Source organism: Meleagris gallopavo, chromosome 1 (assembly GCF_000146605.3).
Source record: "Meleagris gallopavo isolate NT-WF06-2002-E0010 breed Aviagen turkey brand Nicholas breeding stock chromosome 1, Turkey_5.1, whole genome shotgun sequence".
Taxonomy (NCBI): domain Eukaryota; kingdom Metazoa; phylum Chordata; class Aves; order Galliformes; family Phasianidae; genus Meleagris; species Meleagris gallopavo.
In genome coordinates, this window is record NC_015011.2 from 135,527,352 (window position 1) to 135,535,350 (window position 7,999).

The window sequence follows — 7,999 nt, forward strand, 5'->3', positions numbered from 1 at the left end:
ACTTCGGCCGAGCAGACCGTTACGTGGCTGATCGCCCTGGGCGTGCTGGAGTCGCCCAAGAAGAGCATCGCCGACCCCGAGGGCTTCCTGCAGTCCTCCCTGAAGGACGGCGTGGTGCTGTGCCGCCTGCTCGAGCGCCTGCTGCCGGGATCCATCGAGAAAGTGAGTCGGGGGGAGCGGGCTTTGTCAGGCCGGGGGCGGCGGCACGGCGCGGGGGCACGGCGGCACGGCGGCCTCCGCCTCGGAGACCCCGAAGGTTCGGTGCTGAGTTCCTCCCGGGGAGGATGGAGCCGGAGGGAGGGAACAAAAAGCGCTCCTTTAGCCCCGTGGCCGCCCCTAACATTCGCGTTTCACAATTTAATTTCCTTGTGCCGCTGTGTAATGCGGGCTGTTGTCCTGCTTGCTTGCTTTCTTTATTTTGGCTTTTTGGGGGCCTCCGTGTGCTGGCACACCTCATGGAGCCAACTTTCCCCATCTTGTTGGTGACTACTGAAGGTCACCTGGCAGGTGGCTGTGGTCACCTGGCGTGTGGCTTTCTTGAGCCTCAGAGTTGGAAACCTTTGTAGGGTGCTGGGTTCGGAGCGGGCTCTTCAATTCCCCACAGATTGTCACTGCTTTGTGCTGATGTTCACCCTGCTACGTTTGGTGGCTCGGTGCTGTCCTCATGGACTGCAAACAAATGGGGGATGTGGAAATGACACTGGAGCCCACAGGTGTTATGGAAATGACACAGGAGCATGAGTAACACAGGGTCCAGTGCAGAGACAGCTGGCTGGGTCTGCCGTGGCCTGGAGCAAGCTGCCCATGGAAAATGTGGAGTCTCCTTCTCTGGAGTGACTCAGAACCCACCTTGGTGCTGTCCTGTGCGACCTCCCCTAGGGAACCTGCTTTAGCAGGGGGTTGGGCTAGATGGATCTCCAGAGGTCCCTTTCAACCCCTACGGTTCTGTTATTCTGTGTTTGTGATGCAGCTGGAAATAATGCGTGTCCACTCCTTGGCAGCAGTCACACATTGGGGTACAGACCCCCTCAGGAATAGTTTGTTGGTGCATCCTTCTGTCTGCACGACAGCCGTAGTGGTTTCCCAATCTGTCTTGCTGTGCCTCCCTGCTTCTGGTCTCCAGAGCCCCACGGAACTAGATGCTGAGCATTGGGGCAACACAGGGCTATCCCTGCACTCCTGGTTAGCCTGGGAGGATGGGGTCTTGAGATGGAGTAGGGAACAGGTTCTGCTGCAGGCACACTGAAATAGATATGAATGCGATGGAAATAAGTGCTAGGAAAGTGTTTTCCAACTTCACGTGCTTCTGTGTACAGTGCAGCTAGGAGTGGCTTTGATGTGAAAGAGAGGCATGCTCTTGTTATCATGTCAAAGGAGAAAACGCTTCTGATACTGGGGTCCCTTCCCAACCCCAGACTTAGAGGAGGCTGTGCAGGGGCACAGCTTCTCGCAGGAGCTGTCAGTGGGGTGCTGCTGTCCATTCTGCCATACAGAGGTGAGCCTAATGGTGCAGGGATGTGCAGAGAGTGATGATGGGCTGGGATGGCTGGCAGAGGAGAGAAGGCCTCTTGACCTGCCACCTACCCCAGCCAGCCTGTGTCCAGCTCTCTGCTAGAGCTCTGTGTACCCACTGATTTCTTTGTTTTGTGAGCAGACCTATACGTAGTTTTTGGTCTTTCACACTGTGCTTTCTAGCCCATAGGTGCCTTTGAAAGACTCACAAACTCATGTTCCAGTCCAACTTTGTGCATATGCTTTCTCTGTAGTTTCAGTGCGTACCCCACAGTGGTAGCTGGGAGCACGAAAGGAGTATGTCTGAACTATTTGCATAATACTGTTCTCTTTTTTTCTTTTACTTCCTGTGGCTTGCCAATAAAACATATAACATTTATATCCCTATGTCTTTGCATCCTGGTATTTTTTTTCCTCCATGTCTTTTTTTTTTTGTCTACTACTGTTCATTTATAGAGATTTTTTTTTATACTGAGCACATTTTAAATATGAGTCCCTTTATTCCCTATTTGTCCTGAAAGACTTCAGCTCAAACCAGACTTGTCTGAGCTCTCACCAGTATCTGGTTTGGGCCACAGATGGTTCAGCTCTCAGTATCATTTAACATCACAACTTTCTATGAATATCTGACATAAGCAAGAAATTGGAAGACTCCCTCAGCTTATCTTTCTGTTAATACAAAGTAGCAACTAAAACCAACAAAGAAGGATTGCTTATCAGTTTCTTAAAGATGTTTTCTAGCAAATGCTCTAAAAGCATCTCTTTCTTTCAAAAACTGTTTTGTAAGAGGACTCAACACTCATAGGAATTTAATAATGTATTTTTGGCATTTTGTGCTTTGAAAGCCTCTGGGTACCCTGCAAGTAATTAGAACAATTTTAGTAAATAAGGGTTGTCTGCCCATAGAAAGAGCAAAGCACCTGAAGGTCAGCTAGCAGATTGTTTTTCAGTCGATAAAATGAATTGGTGGGTTTGAGGGCTGGTCGGTGTTCTTCCTGTAGATTGCATTGTGTTTGTGTGCTGTCTTTGTGCAGGGTAACTCCTTGTCAGGGAGCATTGGCTGCGTTTGCCTGTCTTGAGCAGCAGACAGGTATTCAATTCATCTGATTCCAGGAACTGTGAATGAGAGTGCATTGGAAGGCAGCATTACCATGCATTGCATCTCTTGCTTTTGGGCTACTGCTGGCCATTGTGCTGCAGTTGCGTTGCTTTTGAAGAGTAGCCACGAGGAGGTAAAGCCAGGCAGGATTTGGGTAGAGCAATGGTCCTGATGAACAGTCTTGTAACATGGGAAAGGGGCAGAAGGCAGAACAGTTGCCTGCAACCAACAGGGCAATGACTGCCACCTTCCTTTGCCCAAACCCAGCGATGCCTCAACTCCTTAAAGCTCAGACTTGCGTTGCGTTGCATCAGTCTATGGATCTATGCTAGTGGATGGAGAGCTGTACTAAAAGTCATTCGAATGGGAAGCCAAGGTTTTGTGTTACAGCTTCTTTAAGGCTGAGCAGCCCTGGGGTCAGGGAGAGGCTGCTGCAGCCGTACTGCCATGCAGTTGTTCACTGCTTGCGTGTCTTTTGCTGCAGAGATCATTCTCCAGACAAATCCCTCCATCGCAGGCCCATTTGACCCACTTTTGGTGTTGTAAATAGAGATTAAAACTGGAGCGAGAATTTTCCTTGTCATCCGTTGCTTCGCGCTCCATTAAGTTCTGTTTGTACTTTCATTTTTGGCCAGTTGCTCGACTGAAACATATTACTTTGAGGACGGCTCCGTTGGCTTTGGAGGAAACAGGATGTTCTTTTGGGGAGGAAGGAGTACTGTCTCTCAACTGGGAACTTCTGTGAGGGTCTGTGACCCCTCTGCTATTGGTACATCCCAGGGACCAGCAACAGCCTTGACTGCTGTGCCTGTGGGGCCTGGCCTCCTGGAGGATGTTCCAATGGTGGGTGTGCAAGAGCAGTCATGGGAAGCTGGTGGGTAATATGTTTCCTCACTGACGGAGGCTCAGCATATGGTCAAAGCAAATCTTGTTTCTCCCTGTAGAGGACTGGGCACTGGGGTCAGCGTTTGTGGTTATTTGTCGGTGCTGGGTTGGGACTAATGGGAGGTTTGACCTAATGGTTGAGGTCTCTGGAGAAAAGAGGCATTCTGAATTTTAATTTGGGAAGAAATGAGCTGTGTGAGAGTCCAAAGACGAATGGAATACTCTTCATGAGCACAAGTGCTTGGAGTCTGAGTCCCCAGAAGGAGTGTCCAGGCTGCCACGTGTGGTGACCATCTCAGCGGCCTTGCCTTATGGTAAGTGTAAATGCCCTTTGCTTTGGCCAGATGAGCTCTGTGTTCATAGAATCATGGAATGATCTGGGTTGGAAGAGACCTTAAAGATTGTCCAGTTCCTACTCTCTGCCCTGGGCTTGTCAACCACTAAATCAGTAATTTGGTCAGCTTACCCAGGGCCCCATCCAACCTGGCCTTGAACACCTCCAGGGATGAGGCATCCACATCTTCTCTGGGCAGCCTGCTCACTTCTCACTGATTCCACTTAGCCAAGTACTTCTCTCTTGGTGACAAAGAGTGACCTAACTGCAATGTTTCAGACTTTGCAAAGAAAGGGCAGCCAGCACTGATCAGAAGCAGCGAATGTTGCAGCCAGAGACCTTTGCAAGAGCACAAGATGAACTGCAACCAAGGTTGCAGGGACTGCAATCAGATGCTTGTGAGGCAATATGAGCACCCTGTGAGCAGTGCCACCCATCAAGTGGTAGTGCCAGCTGACTAAGCAGTCTGAATTTGGGAAGTAGCTCTGGCACTTGTGGGGCTGCTAAGGTACACCTGGCTGAACCAAGGGACTGCCCTGTCAGTGCTCAGCAAGACCCAAGGGAAGGCACTGAAGCAGCAGCAGGTCGTCTGAGGACTAGGCCAAGGAAGGGAGAAGCAAAACCTGCATTTGATGTGCATGTGTTCTCTCCCCTTAGCAGCAATCCTTGCATAGAGACTCCCAAGGAGATTATTTGCGCTTCTGGTAAGAGTATTCCCAGCTGGGCAGCTGTGGCTGCCTGCACAGGGAGACTGATGTTGCTGCAGGGAGGGTGAGTCCAGCTCCTGGGGAAAGCTAGCCCAAGTGAGATTGTTAAAATGCTGTTTTGGTTTTTTTTTCTTTTTCTATGTAGGTCTGATTCTCAAAAGTGTTCCTGTGAGCTTCCTCATGGGACTGTTTGGTCCACTTATGGAGTTATCATTGACCACACTGACTTGCAAGTACAGAATACAGGAGGGGCACTGGTGGAGAGTGCTGCTGCTTTTTGCACTTATTTGCTGGTTCTTTAATTCTGGTGGCTCTGATGTTCAGAGAAAGACAGTGTGCCAAGGAAGCAGAGGACCAGTATCTGCATTTGCTGTCCCTTTTCCTTAAAAATCACACCCTGTTAATGCTGAAAGATCTAGACAGACCTTTTGATATGCCAGGCCTACAGAAGAAAGGGTAATTAACGAAGCTATTGATGAGGGAATTGTTTTAATGAGAAAAAAATGCAGAGGAAATTTAGTTTTGCTGATCTTGTAATAATGCCCTCTCCATAGTTCCTAGAAGATACATTCTTTCTAGGTTTGTGTGTAATGCCTACAACAGAAGCGGCACTGCCTTAGCCCTTGGGTGCCCTGCTGTTACCCAGACCATCCTCCAAACCACATCTGTGGCTAAGAGAAAGAGCTCTGGGGTGCCCAGTGTGCTAGGGAGCAGAATGCTCTGCATCATTCGGGTGAAGATGCCTATGGTTGTAACTCAAGCCTTAGAAAAACTGCAACTGTGGCCTTAAAATGGAAAGTTTACAAATTCTATATATGCATAATTCATATACATACATATATGTATGTAAAATCTGCTTTTGTGCCACGGGGGGGGGGGGGGAAGGAATGTCTTGAATATATATATTTAATAAATAAGACTTTTCATCTGTTACTACCCATTGTTTGTGAAGATGAAACTTCACAAAGTTTCAGGCACAACAGGGCCCGCAGAGATGCTGTGAGTTGATGCTGTAGCAGGGGCACCAGCCGTGTGCTCTGTCTGGATTCTGCCCTGGGTGGCTGAGCCTTCCTGCTCAGCCACCCGCTTCCTGCTTCTTTAGCTCATGTGAGCCCCTGATGTGGAGCAAAGCAGTGCTCTCTCCCCTCAGCATCGTAGATGTGAGGTTGCAGCTGTCAGCCACCACTGATGCAGGTGATGAGCTGAGAAGTTTCTGCAGCCCAGTTCTTCCCTGTGGACCTCAGCAGGCAGAGACTCTCCTGGTGCACGAAGGGCTATTCTGGTCTAGGAGAATGTCATTCAGGTCTCCATTTTCTGGCTCTGCAGTGAGTGCGATTGGAAAATGCTGGCACTGTGCCCAGGGCAGGGTCTCTGCTGTGGGATTTTAGTAGGCCTGTGGAATATTTTCTCACATCGAAGTGAAAAAGCCATCAAATCCCACACCCCTGGCAGATACAGCTGTGCTGACAGAGCTGTGCTTTAGTTGGCTCCATCGATGTCACCGGGGGAAGTACGGTGCGGCTGGCAGAGGAATTCCCTCTCTGGCATATGTTCCATCCACACGGAGGACTGGTGCCAGCACCGCTAGCAGCAGAGCTCTCCCAGTGTAAACAAACCCTGAGTGATTGGGCTCCCACCGCCTCAGCTCGTGCTGCGCAGGCGGTGCTGCCGGGGCTGTGGGAGGGTGCGAAGCCCCCACCTGCCTGCAGGGTGCTCCCCAGTTATCCGCTGCAGTGGGTTTCCAGCAGCCTCTGCCTTCATCCTGGAGCGGAATTTCTTCGTGTTTCTTCGCCGAGCAGCTCCGAGGAAATGCTCCTCTTCCTGTGGGCACTGTGTGTTCGTTCCTGCAGTTCAGTGGGGCTGGTAATATACATCCGCATGCATGCAGATACCATCTTTTTATGTTAAAACAGAAAGAAAAAAAACAAAAGAAAGGATTTAGAAATATCTGGAAATGCTGGAAAAAATACTCATCCAGATGTAACCAGACCTCTATGTGCATATTCATGGTGCTTTGTGCATCAGTAGAGTCCCACCTGGTTCAGTTCACAGGGTGGGTCTACAGGTGGCTCAGAGCTGCAGCTACAAAAAAAACAGCTTTCATCCTCAGTTTTCCATGCTTGACATTCTCAGTTTCTTTGTGCTGTCTTAACATAGGGTTGTTTTTCTTTTTTTAGTGTGCTTGGAGATATAAAAATGTAATGGAAAAACTACATGTAATGTAATGTGAAAACAAAACTATCATTTGGAATACCATGATGCCCTTAACTTGATATGTTTATATCTTAGCCTTAATCAAATATCTGTCTTGTGGGAGCTAGTTTATAAACTCTGATGGGAATTTGATCAGGGTCCAAGGGAATTAACAAAAGCACAGTACTTCCACTGCAAAGAACATACTGTTTTGCTGAATGTTGTTTAATACAGGTGCAGATCTGACAGGATGAGCTCCAACAGCTGTATCAGGCCCACAGTGTTATTTTCAAATGGCAGGTTAGAAAAGAAAAAGTGGCTCTAAGTGTAGTGTGGGACTCAAAGAAACAGCTTATTAAGGCTGCCACAGGTTGACATTCTAAGAACACTGCAAATTTTCTTCCCAAACTTGACGATATTAGCTGAGGGCTGCTGGGGGCTATTTGCAGTAAGGGAGAGGAGCAGCTAAAGCAGAACATCAGTGTGTTTCAGTGCAGGTCACTGTCGATGAAGGCTGGTTAGATGCAGCAGTGTTCTGGGACACGTGCAGAAGAAGAGCTCAGAGCTGGAGAAGCCATCACCCAAAGTGTTCTTGATCCCGGGTGCCCTGATGGAATAGAAGCCAGGTGAGCAGGGAGTGCAGCTGGTGTGGCATCAGGCTTTACAGGTTGGGAAATGTCAGTATCAAAGAGCTACAGTACAGCAGAAACAGTAGGATGCATTGCTCCATTGAGCCTAAAGCCCAGGCTATGCCTTTCTAAGAATCCTGCTCCTTATTTTTAGTTTAACTATCACATTTCTCTACTGCCACCTCATATCACAATTAATATATGGGAAAAATGATCCAGTGACACACTGTGGCATGGGACTGTATTCTTGTGATACTTACAGGAGAAAAACACATTCTCTTATGGTTTTATTCTTTTGTAACGCTCTTTAAAGCACAAGGCTGGCCCTTTGTAGGGTTTTTCTCCTGGTGTGCCTGCCTGAAGGCTGGATCTTTAAACTACACTCAGGCAGCTACACTCACAGCTACACAGAACACCATTAAGATTGTGCTGGACACAGTTGCTGGTTGGCAGTACCTGTTCTGTTTGCTGGTGGTTTCTGTTTTCTCATAACTGGGGTGGTCTCCCTTCTCCCTTCTCCCTTCATGCTAAACCACTTTGTACCTACTAGGTCACACTACATAAATGAATGAATGGCAACAGAATTACTACACAGAAGTTTTAAAAAAATCAGTATTTTGCTGTTGTCCTCATTCCTTTT